At 38.2% G+C, this 16,117-nt stretch overlaps 1 pseudogene; it reads left to right on the top strand.

Moving 5' to 3' along the window:
• LOC127428016 (RAF proto-oncogene serine/threonine-protein kinase-like) overlaps positions 1 to 16,117 on the top strand; it is a 77,776-nt pseudogene that overhangs the window by 13,639 nt on the left and 48,020 nt on the right.

Here is a 16,117-nt window from a genome sequence, read left to right as displayed (position 1 = left end):
ACTTGCCATTCCACTAAGGCCATCTCATCTTCATGGGTTGTTTTTAGAGGAGTTTCCTTGGTGGACATCTGCACTGCCACTACCTGGGCTTCTCCATGCACATTTGCCAGGTTTTATAAGGTCAATGTTGCTGCTCATCATGCCGTGAGTGCTGCAGATCTTCAGGAGCGGCCTTAATTTTTCATCAGGTGGGTGGCATTCCTCATATGCTATGTTGGTATGTGTCATCCAATAGTATTTACACTGTTTCTGGCAGTCAGTAGGAATGAAACAGAAGGCTAGTTACACATGTATCTGTGGTTCTGTGAATTCCGAATGACCGCCAGAGTTCTTAGTCACTTGGAATGCGCGAGAAAGGCGTATCGAGGCAGAGTGCTGAGCTACTGTGGCTTATAATCCCCAGGGCTCAGCATACGTAACTACGTGACTTTGTTGGTATATTCTCTCAACCTATCTGGCTGGCGCTGCGATAATCCAATAGTGTTTACACTGCCTCTGGCGGTCATCCGGAATTCACAGAACCGCAGTTACGTGTGTAACTAGCGTTTTACTGTTTGTCCACCAGAGGAAGCCGCAGGACAAGAAATGTCTTCAAAGACAGACAGTTATATTCTTCCATTCAGCCACTCCTTGTAAATCAGATACATTTTTTATTAAATTAACAGCTGTTTTCTTCATTTTTCATTTGGAACAATAGCTTCTGTTGATCTTATTTGTCAATTACCAGAGCTTCAGTAATTTTAATTCCTTGTCATGTCACTAATTTTATTTAGACTTTTTATGGTGTGCACATTCCTGCACTGGTAAAAAAAAATTAAAAATACAGTGTGTTTTATCTACTATAAAACGCCCTGTAATAATATGCTTTGGTGATATTAATAGCCTGGGAATTTACATGTTGGTAAAAAGCCTGTAGGCTAAATCAGCACATTCAAGCGATGCTGGTTAACAAAATGCCAGAAAATGTAAGACACTGTTGAGTTCACTCCACGAACCTACATAAGATTCTGGGTTAGGGTTAGGGTTATTGTTTCTGCATCATTATTCAAAACTGTTTGCATCCACATGACCAAGTTCATAATTGTTCATGTTGTTTCTTCCCCAAATACAATTTAATATGTTCATATTGTGATTGTAGACTGTGTACATTAATCACACAGCATTCGGCTCTGTGGTGGTGGGGGCGTGGTTGAGCGTCAGTTTGTGAATGGAGAGTGAGATCATATTGGTAAAGATAATCACCCGGGGCCGGTTGCACCAGCTATACATACATTACAACTTAGCCTAGTTGTGGCGTAAATGGGCACTAAGTCACAATTTAAGCACTACTAAATATTTGAGTGTTGCACCATTAAACTTATGTAGGATGTAACTCTACGTATAAACTAAATATTTACAGCAGCCTCCGACTGGTTGAAATAAAAAAGCAGACTGATATTTTATGACATCATTGAGCTCATGTTTTGCGTGACAGGCTTCAATCCTTTTGACATTATGATCCTGACATTAACACTCATTTACATTTACGGAGAGAGAGAGAGAGAGAGAGAGAGAGAGAGAGAGAGAGAGAGAGAGAAACTTACTTTTAAGCTGCTCTTTTCAGGATGTGTCGCCCGGGATCAAGTTTTCACACATTCAAAATACATATAGGATATTAAAATGAATGTCTATTTTTCCAGCCTTTTGTAGCCTATTATTATTTATGTTAAATACAGTTCCTATATATTGTTATTTACACAGGACAAATATACTATTTATCAAATCTACTTTTATTATGTATCGTATATTAATGGGGATATGATTTACTACAGCTGACAGTTACGTGAGCAAACAAGGTTTGAACATCAACCCTAACAAGATAAATGCATGGCTTTTTAACACTTCTGTGTACAAATTTTAAGGCTGTTTTGGATCAATACAGATAAATGTCATATTATGTGACTACGCATTACTTTACGGAGAGCTTACGACCTACTAGTTAAGTCTTGCCTTAAGAACAGGTGGTGCAACCAAATTAAGTACTGACTTAGTTACAAATAACTAATAGTTACTAAGCCCTTAGTGTGAACTTTACATCCCAACTTACGTAAGACCTATATGCACCCTGTTACGCCTGTGTCTCATGAGTGTGCTAAGAAGCCTGTTTTTTGTTGATTATAAAAATTAAAGATAGCCTACTTTTGAGTTCAAGTTGACCGTTCCCTGCTTCCTCCTTTTCCACCCCACGAACCTGATCCATTTACAGGCTCCTAATGAAACCATTCAGAAATTCATTCACAAACTCACGCACATAGGCATAGTAACGAGAGAGTTTATTCTTAAAATGTAACAGCATGAAAGATGAGCTTGTGCCCGTAATTGCACTAGTTTGCACAACAGGGGAAAAACAGCTAAAATAATAATAATGAGGCAGCAGTTTGGGAGATGTGGGTTGTCATGAACGCCAGTGAAGATTCCTCAATCGGCCACCGGAGGTCTCCCTCGCCTGAGTTTTAACATTGGACTACATTTCCCAAGTACCCGCATACTTGGACTGATTACTGTGTACCTGTTCCACATCACTCTTTTTATGACTATTTAAGCCCTGTGTGTTTGTACACTCCTTGCGAAGTCTTGTTTGCACTGGCTACATTTCTGAGCATTATTATTTCCTGTGTTGTTCTACCCGTGTATGACTCTGCCTTGGATTACCTCTTTTGCTGCCTGCCTACCATTGTAGAGCTTTACTGGTTGTTTAGATCAGTGTTACTATCAGAAATAATTAATAATTATTTCTTTAGTTATTAATTAACATTTAAATTAATTAACTGAATCTAACTCATTAAAACCTCATATGGGGCTCCAGTAAATGTAGTGCACTACGTTTAGGAGCGGGTTTGGTTATTAGCAATAATTAATAATTATCAAAGATAATTATGAATTATTAAAATCAATAGAACATTGATGAGAATCAATGTTAGCTTTTTTTAATCCTTTAAATCAACAATTATCAAAGATAATCACTAATCATTAACATCGATGAAACATTAATTAAAATTAACACTAGCTTATTGATCATTCAAATTCAACAATCATCAAAGATAATTATCAATTATCAAAAATCAATAGAATATTAATAAGGATTAACATTGACGGGGCACCACCCTGGAATCAGGGACTAATAACCAGATAGTATAACATTCTCAATATTAGATTGTTTTCTTAGGAAAATCGACATCCGAAGAATATCGATTTTCGGGGAAAAAACAATGAATGAAGGCTTGAATCCGAGCACTGACATCCCGTCAGCATGACACAGGTGTATGCAAAACAAACCAAAATACTTCTCTTTGTAATATAACAAAGTTTATTTATGCAGTAATATCAATTAATAATTAATACAGTGCAGTCAATAAACTTCCGACTTACAACTACAAACTAAACAGTGATATGATTATATATGGAAATCAAAATAATCCTATAACACATGAGGGTGTGTGTGTGTGAGAGTGTGTGTGTGTGTGTAAGGAGGGACGCGCACAAAATGGCGGACGTGACTCTTGTGGAGAGTATGTCACGCGAGACTTCCAGCCAGGGAATATGACCGTGAATGTGGGCGGAGAGAAACCAGTCAATGGCGTCTACCAGTTACCGTGTGTATCCGCTTGTACGATAGCTTAGGGACAAAGCTGAGCTTTATCACGAAGCTATCTACTAGCCAAAAATGTGTCCGAGAATGTTTGTGAGGGATCGCGTGTGCGTGTGTGAGTGTGGTTAGTACGAGAGAGAGAATTAAGTGATGGCCCCAAAGCCGATTTCGCGATCGTGGGAGAGAAAGCAGCTGTTAGTTTATCACTCAGAGACGTGGTGGACGGCTTGTAAACCGTTCCATGTTCTTTGATTCTTTAATGGATAAACTCAGTTTGCCGGTCTCACCTGCGATGGCGGAAATGCACAACGGCCCAATGTGGTTGGACCACAATACAGCAAATCAAATTCGTGATAATTAATACCCTGAGTATTAATAATGAGCGGACATGGCGGTCCGTAAACTGTACAAGCATAACAAGAATAACACACTATAATATTCTATCTCTGCCCAGACGTAAACCTCTTACTTGAATAGCATGAGGATGCAGGTGGAATTTGTGTTCATCCATCCTTTAACTCCACGAGGCTTGGGTGATGACGGGAGGCCGTTTCCTCGCTCTGTCGGCGGGTGGTACGGCTGCTGATTCTCGGCGGGCTGGCGGAGAAATCAGAAACATCGACTTGATTGAAGATGGAAGAGAAATCTTTCATCTCTTCACTTCTGCAGGCAAACGGATGAAGATGCGGATTGCTCGGCAGTCTTCTTCAGATCCGTTAGAGTGTTCGGTTGAACACAGAGTAATCTCAACTCGTCCAGCGAGATGGAGATTGTATGGCCACAGTTTCAAGTCAGACGTTACTTCCTTGTGCCACGAGACTGCACCTGAGAGCAGCGATGAGCTGCGTCTATACACGGCGGGCAAAGTTGCTGGAAGCAAATCCCGGAAGCATTTCAGAGCTATTTCTACTCCTGATGATGTCATGGTTGAGGTGCGTTCTGTTGTGTACCTCATCCAATAGGAGTTGAGAGTTCGATCCTTTAGTGAGCAAGGCTTCATGGGATTTGTAGTCTGTTTTGGACTCCCTTTGTTTGATTTTGGCGCGATTTTTATCAGTATAATTTATGACTTATGTGGGGGCCTGAGTTAGGTTTTACGACTGTGTTAGGCCTGCCTTTGTCTTCTATCTGACTACATGAGGCCCAACACCATTGTATTTGCCTGGACTATTTCTATCCTCTGCCTGTTTCACCACGTTACTGCTCTGCCTCTGATATTGTTGATTGCCCTGGTTATTCGACCCATGCTTGTCTGTACTCTGAACTTGCTGTATTAAATAAACTGCACATGGATCCCACTCAACCTGAGTCATTGTTACATGGGTGATGTTTTTATTTTCTAATTATTTTTATTTGTCATTATGGGGTATTGTTTGTAGAATTTTGAGGAAAATAATGAATTTAATCAATTTTGGAATAAGACTGTAACATGACAAAATGTGGAAAAAGTGAAGTGCTGTGAATACTTTCCGGATGCACTGTAAAACAAGGCTCGACATGAACGCTTGACCAGACAAGCTGCCAGTTTAAAACGTCAATAACCAAAAAAAAAAAAAAAACAAAAAAAAAAAAGCTTGCTATATTTGTGATATAGCAAAGGTCTGTGTCATTTAATACAAACTGAGCATGAAATTTGGCAGGGGATTGCACACAATTTTTTCCCACTTTCTATCATAATATTACATTCACACCACTGCTGAATGTGGCCAAAATCAGATTTTTCACTCACGTTACACATATCTGTTAATTGGTTGATCGTGTGAACAGTCAAAATCGCTTTGAATCTGACATTTTCAAATCCGATCTGGGCCACTTTTATATGTGGAATTAAATCGGAAATGTGTCTGATTTTTTTCCAATGTGTCTTCGGTGTGAACAGCCTGATCAGATTTAATGTGACTTTTACATTCAACATTCGCCATTTGCACGCTTAATTTCCAGCATATATAGGCTATGCCTGTTATATTTATAAACTTTTAAGTGCGAGTCATATCTGTCTAGTTAACGCATTCAGTTTCTTTTTAAGGAAAAAAAATTAAAGTAGCCGATAGGCTTCAACAGTTGGGTTCAGTGATTCGTTTGGTTTGCATGTTAAATATGCATATGAAAATATACAGATGTAGATTTATATAACGGCTCTTTTTGATCGTGTCACTCGCTCCAAAAAAACAGTTTTCTCAAACTGTATCAAAAGACGAATGCAAGCCAGTCAATTGAAATATAAAATAAAGATAACTCTTCTTACCTTACATATATGTAATGCAGTTTTTCCTACGTCTTTCCATTTTATGGAGTGTTTTGCTCATAGGTAATATTACACTTGAACTTTGATGATTATAATAAATTCCACAATACGAAGGCAAATGATTACATAAAAATAATTTATCCAACAACAGTCTTTCTCCAACACTCGCAGACATATTATCGGATAGGTGTGACGCTCCTGTTCTACCCGCTCCGTACGGGACTCGAGCTATTGTCTCTGGCATGGGAGGTGGGTGCGCTAACAAGGAGACTAAAGGCTACAACCTCTAGTGTCAGTTGCTAGTGCACCTCCTGAGGTCAGGAGAGTGAGGTTTATACACATTGCACAGCTATATATTAGCTCACTCCCATTACACTCACCCCCTTAAACCTCACTCCCATCCAGGTCACAGCACCATTCAGACGCTCCTGTTCTATCCGCTCCATATGGGACTCAAACCGGCATCTCCGGCATGGGAGGCGGGTGCGCCAATAAGGAGGCTAAAGGCTAGTTTAGGAGAGTGAGGTTTATACACATTGCACAGCTGTCTATCAGCTGGCCACGGTTACATAGGCATGTGTCCTATCTGCGTTAAAAATGGATAATTAAATTTTTTGTTATCATTTAATTAATTATTCATACTATATTGATGAACATGTCAGAGTTTGTTATACGCACGCTCAAGGAGGGTTAAACGCATGTGGGTCAGTTTAAGTGTGTCGGCTGCTCATATGTCTGATATGGGCCACATTTAAAATGTCATGTGAACAACCAAACAAAAAAAATCAGATTTGAGCAAAAAGAATAACAGTTGAAGTCAGAAGTTTACATACACTTAGGTTGAAGTCATTAAAACTCATTTTTTAACCCATCCACAGATTTAATATTAGCAAACTATAGTTTTGGCAAGTCGTTTAGGGCATCTACTTTGTGCATGACATGAGTAATTTTTCCATCAATTGTTTACAGACAGATTGTTTCACTTTTAATTGATGATATCACAATTCCAGTGGGTCAGAAGTTTACATACACTAAGTTAACTGTGCCTTTAAGCAGCTTGGAAAATTCCAGAAAAGTATGTCAAAAAACAATTAGCCACTTAGCTTCTGCTATGAGGGGTACTGAATGGGAGGTGTACCTGTGGATGTATTTTAAGGCCTACCTTCAAACTCAGTGCCTTTTTGCTTGACATCATGAAAAAAAAAAAAAAAAAGCCAATTGACCTCCACAAATCTGGTTCATACTTGGGAGCAATTTCCAAATGGCTGATGGTACCATGTTCATCTGTACAAACAATAGTATGCAAGTACAAACACCATGGGACCACACAGCCATCATACCGCTCAAGAAGGAGAAGCATTCTGTCTCTTAGAGATGAACATAGTTTGGTGCGAAAAGTGCAAATCAATCCCAGATCAACATCAAAGAACCTTGTGAAGATGCTGGAGAAAACAGGTAGACAAGTATCTATATCCACAGTAAAATGAGTCCTATATTGACATAACCTGAAGGCTGCTCAGCAAGGAAGAAGCCACTGCTCCATAAAAAAATCCAGACTACAGTTTGCAAGTGCACATGGGGACAAAGATCTTACTTTTTGGAGAAATGTCCTCTGGTCTAATGAAACAAAAATTGAACTGTTTGGTCATAATGACCATCGTTATGTTTGGAGGAAAAAGGGTGAGGCTTGCAAGCCAAAAAACACCATCCCAACCGTGAAGCATGGGGGTGGCAGCATCATGTTGTGGGGGTGATTTGCTTCACAAAATAGATGGCATCATGAGGAAGGAAACTTATGTTTGAAGCAACATCTCAAGACATCAGCCAGGAAGTTAAAGCTTAGTCACAAACGGGTCTTCCAAATGGATAATGACCCCAAGCATACCTCCAAAGTTGTGGCAAAATGGCTTAAGGACAACAAAGTCAAGGTATTGGAGTGGCCATCACAAAGCCCTGACCTCAATCCGATAGAAAATTTGTGGGCAGAACTGAAAAAGCATGTGTGAGCAAGGAGGCCTACAAACCTGACTCAGTTACACCAGTTCTGTCTGGAGGAATGTACCAAGATTCCAGCAACTTATTGTGAGAAGCTTGTGGAAGACTACCCACAATGTTTCACCCAAGTTAAACAATTTAAAGGCAATACTACCAAATACTAACAAATTGTATGTAAACTTCTGACCCACTGGGAATGTGATGAAAGAAATAAAAGCTGAAATAAATCATTCTCTTTACTATTATTCTGACATTTCACATTCTTAAAATAAAGTAGTTATCCTAACTGACCTAAGACAGGGAATGTTTTTTACGATTAAATGTCAGGGATTGTGAAAAACTGAGTTTAAATGTATTTGGCTAAGGTGTATCTAAACTTCTGACTTCAACTGTAGTCTTAGATCATCAGTGCTACAGCTTCTCTCGCAGCAGTCCGCGGCTCAATGAACATGTGTGGAGAGTGAGCACGCAGTGCACTGCCACATTTTTGCTGAACTTCAACCTGTTAATTTGTAATAATGTCGATACACCTATATAAAAAGAGTAATCTCTGCAAACAATCGACGTGATTAAGCTTTCGCTCCTGTTTTTTTTAACAACGAAGCACACTAGTGCTACGGGTAATATTGGAGTGATCTGATTTTGCCTTATCACATCGGCAGAAATAGCAAAAACAAATGCTCTGTGAACCACTGAACTACTCAGCTGCTGGGTGAAGAGAAACGATTAAAACAGACAATTTCATCCTTAAACACCCATTACATCTCTCATCTCTGTCTCTCTAGAGCTCCATCTGACATATACAGGTATTTTTTTCTTCCTTTTAAATAATATAAATATAGGCATATGTACTGATGTACGTAATATATAAAAAATATACATCTTTAAAACATCATCCTATTATCTATCTTTAATATATATATATAACATGGTTAGTAATTTAAAACTGCTCATCAATGTAATTTGAAATGACCAAAAAATCAAAGAAGGCAGGACTCATGTATCAAGAGGAGCAGCACACAGCTCTATGCAAAGCAAGTTGTTCACTAAGCTGGGGTCACAGTGCAGGGTCAACCATGATATGGCACCCCTGGAGCAGATAGGGTCAAGGGCCTTGCTCAAGGGCCCAACAGTGGCATCTTGGTGGTGCTGGGGCTTGAGCCCCCAACCTTCTGGTCAACAACCCAGAGCCTTAACAAATGAACCACCAATGTTGTGAAACTATATGGGTTTGTTTTTTTTACAACATACCCTCTGATGTTCAAAGACATAATACATAACACTTAATTTTAACATTTACTCTTCCTGTCAAGTGCCATGTAATGCATGCTGGGAAATTAAAATCTGCTTCCCATTTTCAGGTGAATTTAATTTCCTGTAAATTTAAAGAGAAAAGTTCATTAAACTCAAAACATTAAACAATTCAGGTTACTTAAAAGGTGTAATTTTTGTGAACTCAAAAGAAAGAGAAAGTTCTAAATACTCATCAAGGATGATTTATTTGAACTAATTTGTATTCTTAAATATTTCTCTACTCAAAACAATTAATTATTTTGAGAATTAGGGTTTATAGTATAAGTGATCAATAGCTACTCAAAGCAAACTCCGAAAGTAACCAAACTCGGTACAGATAGTCAACAGGACATTTAGAAGACGTCAGCAAAGATTCATACAATTCCACCCCTAGGGGGCACTACAACTAAAAAACTGTCATAAATTTAAAGCTGTTTGAGTGACATAGTTTAAATTAAATATGCATCTTCTTTGGTTCAGATGCTAATATATTCTTAAAAAATCTATTCGACAAATTAACAAAAATGGCTGCCAATGGCCAATAAAATTTCTGCACCTTATAACTTGTACTGGGAATGGCCGAGGGTTATGGAAATTACTATACACAAGCAGGGTGTCAACTCGAAGCTGCATATCAAATTTTGTGACAATCGGCCACACAATGGGGGTATAATTAGCTAATTTCCATTTTTGCTCATAACTCCGGAACCGTATAGACTACAGTACAAATTTGTAGCTTCTTTTAATCCAACAGTACCCCACAATGATGTGGTCACTTGAATTTCCATTTCCGCAAGAAACGTTTTTTTACAATTTAGATTTATTCAGAAAACATACTTTTTCTAACTCGTTCTAGGCCATTTGCCTAATTCTCACGAAACTTGGTATATACAGACCCTCCTGACAAAAAGTCATCAAAATAATTTTGATGCATCGAATCGTTCCAAAGATATAAGCAAATATATTTTGGGAGTGGCCTATAATGTCTGTGTCTTGTGAGCGTAATTTTCAAACTTAAAAAATTTGTACACATGGACAAGGGAACACTCTGAGGTAACATAACGAGTTTCATTCATTTTTGATGCTAGGGGGTGCTATAAATGAAGACAATCCTATTTTTTGCAGCTGTGCTCAAAGCAGGTGAAATGTCACACCAAAATAGCTGTCCAAAGCATCCACAGGATCTTTTCTGTCAAATTTGTTTATTTTGGTCATCTCGCCATATGTGCTTGACCCCCGATAATAGCCGCTTGCGGCTATATTTATATATTTTTTTATTGCAATCATTAGCTTTGTTCCAAAGCCCCATTGTAAGGCATCAAAGGTGTGCATCTGACTTGAAGGCTTTTCCAAAAGACAGGCAACATGATTATGGCCATTTCAGAATGCATTGCACACAGCTCAGTGAAAAAAAAATTATTAAGAGAAATGCTAATTCATTCAATACCAAAAAATATTGATGATAAATTGTCCAGTCAAGTTAAAATTTTTACTGTTTTACACAATATTTGTGTGTACTTTGTATTTTAGTGGATTTAATTATAAATGAACATGTAAAAAACATGTATGCAATGAATAATGACCCTTGACCCATACGTAAATTACGGAATATGGAATGTTTCTGTCATCGGAGCAATTCAAGCTTGATGTACCACCTTGATGTTGATGTTTTTGCGAATCAGTGGCAGTAGGGGGCAGTCAGCGCAACTGTACAGACAACACGCCTTGTCAAACCAACAAGAGCAGGCAGAACAGCCTATCACATGACATGCTCAAGAGACGATAAAACCTAGCGAGACGTTGACCAAGTTAAACATAGCACAGATGGAAAACAAATAATATTTTGACTTTTAGAGCTACTTTTGTACTGTTTAAATGCTTTACTTGTCTGCTGCCACAATATATGTATATGACGTAATGTATTTAATTTTTTTTACTTATATTATTTATTTATATTGTACATTTTTTTTTAAGTATTATCTACTAAATTATCTTTATTTGGGGCCTTTTTCATTAAATATTGATATGGGATTAATTAATCGGTACATCATGTAATTCAAATTTTTTTTTTTCATGATGGAGCAAATGGGAATGCAAAAATAATATTTTCTGTGGTCTCCCATTTACTACTATAGAAGTTTACCAGCAGATGTGAAAATGACCCTTGCTGCTTTTGAAGAGTGTTCTAAATTCTCTGACTCATGTGGTTGCATTTCAGTTTGGTTGCTGCCTTAGAAAGTAGCTGCCTATGTATCTATACTTAAGAATAACGTGTCAGATGTTATTAAAACACACGATTGATATAACTTTCTTTACCAAGTGATATTTTTATACATTGGAGGGTGAAAATCTAACTGAGTATAAATGAGTTTGCTCCTTTCAGGTGACGTTGCTGTGAAGATTTTAAATGTCACAGATCCGACACCAGAGCAGTTTCAGGCCTTTCGCAATGAAGTGGCTGTTCTCAGGTAAAACATCAGGAAAACCAAAGCGAAATTAGGTTTTAAGATTTAACTTTGAGAGTATTACTAAAACACTAGAAAAATTTCATTCTTCAACTCTCATGTAGCGCCGTTCTCAACATGTGCAAGATATCTCATCTCCATTAGTGATGCTAGTAAATATGTTTCTTCTTCTTCATCACAGGAAGACCAGGCATGTCAATATTGTTTTGTTTATGGGATACATGACCAAGGCAAACTTGGCCATTGTGACGCAGTGGTGTGAAGGCAGTAGTCTCTACAAACATCTACACGTACAAGAGACAAACTTCCAGATGTTTCAGCTGATCGACATCGCCAGACAGACAGCCCAGGGCATGGAGTGAGTCTTTCACAAGAAAATGAACTGTAGTTTTCACATATATCGTGAATTGCATGAAATGGTACTCAGTCTAAACCAGTGGTTCTCAACTGGTTTTGCATCAGGACACATATTTTACATTAGACAAGCCAACACAATTGGTGACCCAAAACAGTACCAGTATTGTCATAGAGCATAGACCCACTAAATTATTAACATCACAGGCTGAATATAAAAATGAACAATTTTGTAAATGCATAAACAACAGAAGCAGTCTGATTTAGCAGCCTAACACATGGAACAAACACTGGGCCAAATATTGTGTTACTTTTAGCGATATTAACAAGTGACAAACTAATTTGCACCAAAATGCTGTAGAGTTTGATTGCATTCACAACCTTAGACTACAGCAACAAAAGATGAAGTGTTTCCTCCACCATTTTTAAAGCTGATCAGCCTGTTTTTGCTATACTAACTATGCACAATTAAATGGTTAGTTGCATTTTATTATTAGGGCCCAATCACTGAAAGTGCAGAGACCCTATTGTTCTTCTAAGGATTATTATTATTAGGGCCCAAGCACTAAAAGTGTGGGGGCCCTGTTGTTCTTCTAAGGATTATTATTAGGGCCCAAGCACTGAAAGTGCAGAGGCCCTAGTGTTTTTCTAAGGATTATTATTATTAGGGCCCAAGCACTCAAAGTGCGGAGGCCCTATTGTTCTTCTAAGGATTATTAGGGCCCAAGCACTGAAAGTGCAGAGACCTTATTGTTCTTCCAAGGAATATTATTAGGGCCCAAGCACTGAAAGTGCGGAGACCCTATTGTTCTTCTAAGGATTATTATTAGGGCCCGAGCACCGGAGGCCTGCACCGAAGGTGCTAAAGCCCTATTGTTTTTGGAATGTTTTTTCACAATTATTTTTATTTGTAATGCATTCACCCATTTATAAGGCATTCATCATGCTTGAAAACTCAAGAAACTTGGCACACACATCAGACCTACGTAAAATCAAAAAGTTATGTAGTGTTTAGGCTTGGGTGTGGTCGAGGAGCTCTACAGTGCCTCCAAACGCAGGCAATGGTTGGGATGAAGTTGCTCAGATGTGCACAAGATTTGGTATGGTTACTGCTCTCATCATGTTAGGCAAAGTTCACTTGGTTGTATTTGACTCTGCCCAACAGGAAGTCAGCCATGTTGGATGCAATGTGGTATTTTCAAATTTTCATGCAGTGTTTTGAGGGGCTTACGATGGCTGAAAACTTATGAAAGTTTACACATACACATCTTAGGACATCTTTTGATATGATATTGCAATTCAGCATAGACGTGCCTCATCGGTTCCACAGCGCCCCCAGTTCGTAAATGCTTATTACATTTTTAAAAACTATTGAACTTGGCACACCCATCAAAGTTTGGCAAGATTTTATAATTCTTTTGTCATATGTGTTGGGTGTGGCCAGTGGACTCCATAGCGCCCCTAACATTTCGAATGAGTTTATCGCTGTGGTTGCCACAGAGTTTGTCTGATATTCACAAGTTTTGGTGAGGACATTGTTCTCACCATGACAGACATATCTCCCATTGGCTTGTATTAGCTCCGCCCAACAGGAAGTCGGCCATTTTGGTTTGTTTGTAAAATGCATACTCTGGAAAATGAAATACTCCTCCTAGGTGATTTATGTGACAAGCACCAAATGTGGCCAACATCATGCCAAGACATTGAAGATGTTAAATTGCGAACAGATGTTTTATATATCGAACGGTGTTGCCATGGTGAGGCGATACATTTATGGTGAAGATTGAGAAACAGGAAGTGCTCATATCTTCGGCATGCATTGTGTGATTTAGATCAAAATTAAGATTTATATTTGGTATTGGGGGCTGATCACATGGATGTGACTATTGTGGGGCATGGTCATAATGCCACCAACTGGCAGCAGGAAGTGTGGCACTTTTTACAGACATTGGAATAGCACTCTCATTTTTACCTGAATTGCTTCAAACTTGTTTAAAATAATGTCAGGACAACGCTGATGTGAAAGTGGTAAGGATTTATTGATATCTTTTATAATGTTGCCATGGCAACACCTTGAATGTTATGATTCCTTTCTTTATATATTAGGTGTGTTTTGAGGCACTGGGAATGCTTAAATTTACATGACATTTGGCACACATCAGAGTTGTTAACCATTAGGGCTGAGCAAAATTTCACATTGGGGGGGGGGGGGGTGTCTCTGTTTTGCCCCCTTTAAAATATGCATTTTTGGGATGCTCTGTAGCACACCTTTTTTCAGCTACAGTCTCTAAACTTGGTACATATATAGAGCTCATCAAGGCAGACAACTCCACACTGACAGTCTTAAGCTCCGCTCAACAGGAAGTCGGCCAGGAAGTGGGTATAACTTGGTCATGCTTGGTTTAATCAGCATTAAATTGTGAATGGTTACCAATGGGCCATTCCTGATTACACCAACATGGCAATTATGAGGCAGACGCTGTATTCAGTTACACAATTTTATATGTTATAGAAACACGGTTATGTTTGTGAAAATGTACAATGAATTGCTTCATGTGTACTGAAATATACTGGCATAACTTTTGCAATGGTAGTATATTTAGATGTAATTTTCTTGTACACATGATCAATCAATGTTCCATTTTCAGTGGTAGGTTCTTTGACACACTGAACATAGCCTAGGTTTACCATCAATGTAGACATTGTGTGTGTTTTCAATTCATCATGGTTCCAATAACCAATTAAAAATATATTATCTGACATATTGTTTAATGTATTGCAGAGTTTGGTAATATATTTTTGAAACAAAGATAAGCGATATTGTGGTGGCCTGTAAATAACAACTGTGATTATATAAAGTTTGTTGAGTTGACATATTATGTACTCTATGTTAACATTGGGAATGTCCAAAATATTGTAATCATTATTAGTTCTACAGTATATGCCAACAGCACCATGTTTTTGGTGTCAATTTGAGTTTAACAGAGGGTTGTCTGTACTGTTAGCAAAACAATGTGGAGCACAGTGAAAGTGGTAGCCTTCAATGCAAGTGGATTCACTTGATCTGTTTGCAGGCAGCCATGTCTCTGTTACAGCTATACAGCTATAATTATAGGATTGGATTGAAGCCGTTAAATCTAGCAAATGGCAGTGTAAAACATTCATTAGGATAATTGAAAAAGATTTTTTGGTGTTATGTGGTGAAATGTTATAAAGTTCAAATTGTGGCATTGTGTTGATACATTCTTGGATGTTGTTTTTCCAATAAATTGCTTTATCAGCAAAATCTTGAATGATCAACCCACTTAAAGTCTTGACTCAACTTAAAGCAACATATGCCTGTCCAGCTGCAAAAATCTTATTTAGTGATATGACTGCTTCATTGACAGTTAATCCTTACACTTTGTGTACAGTGCAAGCACATGCAGGGCTCCAGACTAAAAAAATTACTTAGGAGCTCCTGAAGCTCCTGACCCGTATCTGCATGATTTTATGCACTGCACTGCTGCCACATGATTGGCTGATTAGATAATCGCATGGATGATTGTTGGTGCCATACGGGCTGGTTTGAGTATTTCTGTAACTACTGATCTGATGGGATTTTCACACAACAGTCTAGAATTTACTCCGAATGGTGCCAAAAACATCCAGTGAGCAGAAGTTCTGTGGATGGAAACGCCTTATTGATGAGAGAGGTCAACAGACAATGGCCAGACTGGTTCGAACTGACAAAGTCTACGGTAACTCAGATAACCGCTCTGTACAATTGTAGTGAGAAAAATATCATCTCAGAATGGCGCTGTTTTGGTGGCACGATGGGGACCTACACAATATTAGGCAGGTGGTTTTAGTGTTGTGGCTGATCTGTGTGTGTGTGTATGTATGTGTATACTATATATACAGGGTTGGGAGGGTTACTGTTGAAATGTATTCCACTACAGATTACAGAATACATGTTGTAAAATGTAATTTGTAACGTATTCCATTAGATTACTCAAGGTCAGTAATGTATTCTAAATACTCTGGATTACTTCTTCAGCACTGGTAGATTTTTTCACTTGTTTTGACTATAAAAACTCTGCCAGTACAGTAAGACAAAATACACATGTTAAAAATACATTCTCTGAAAAACCTAAA

The sequence above is a fragment of the Myxocyprinus asiaticus genome, chromosome 37, assembly GCF_019703515.2.
Source record: "Myxocyprinus asiaticus isolate MX2 ecotype Aquarium Trade chromosome 37, UBuf_Myxa_2, whole genome shotgun sequence".
In the NCBI taxonomy this organism is placed as follows: domain Eukaryota; kingdom Metazoa; phylum Chordata; class Actinopteri; order Cypriniformes; family Catostomidae; genus Myxocyprinus; species Myxocyprinus asiaticus.
This window is presented reverse-complemented; position numbering and strand designations above follow the sequence as displayed.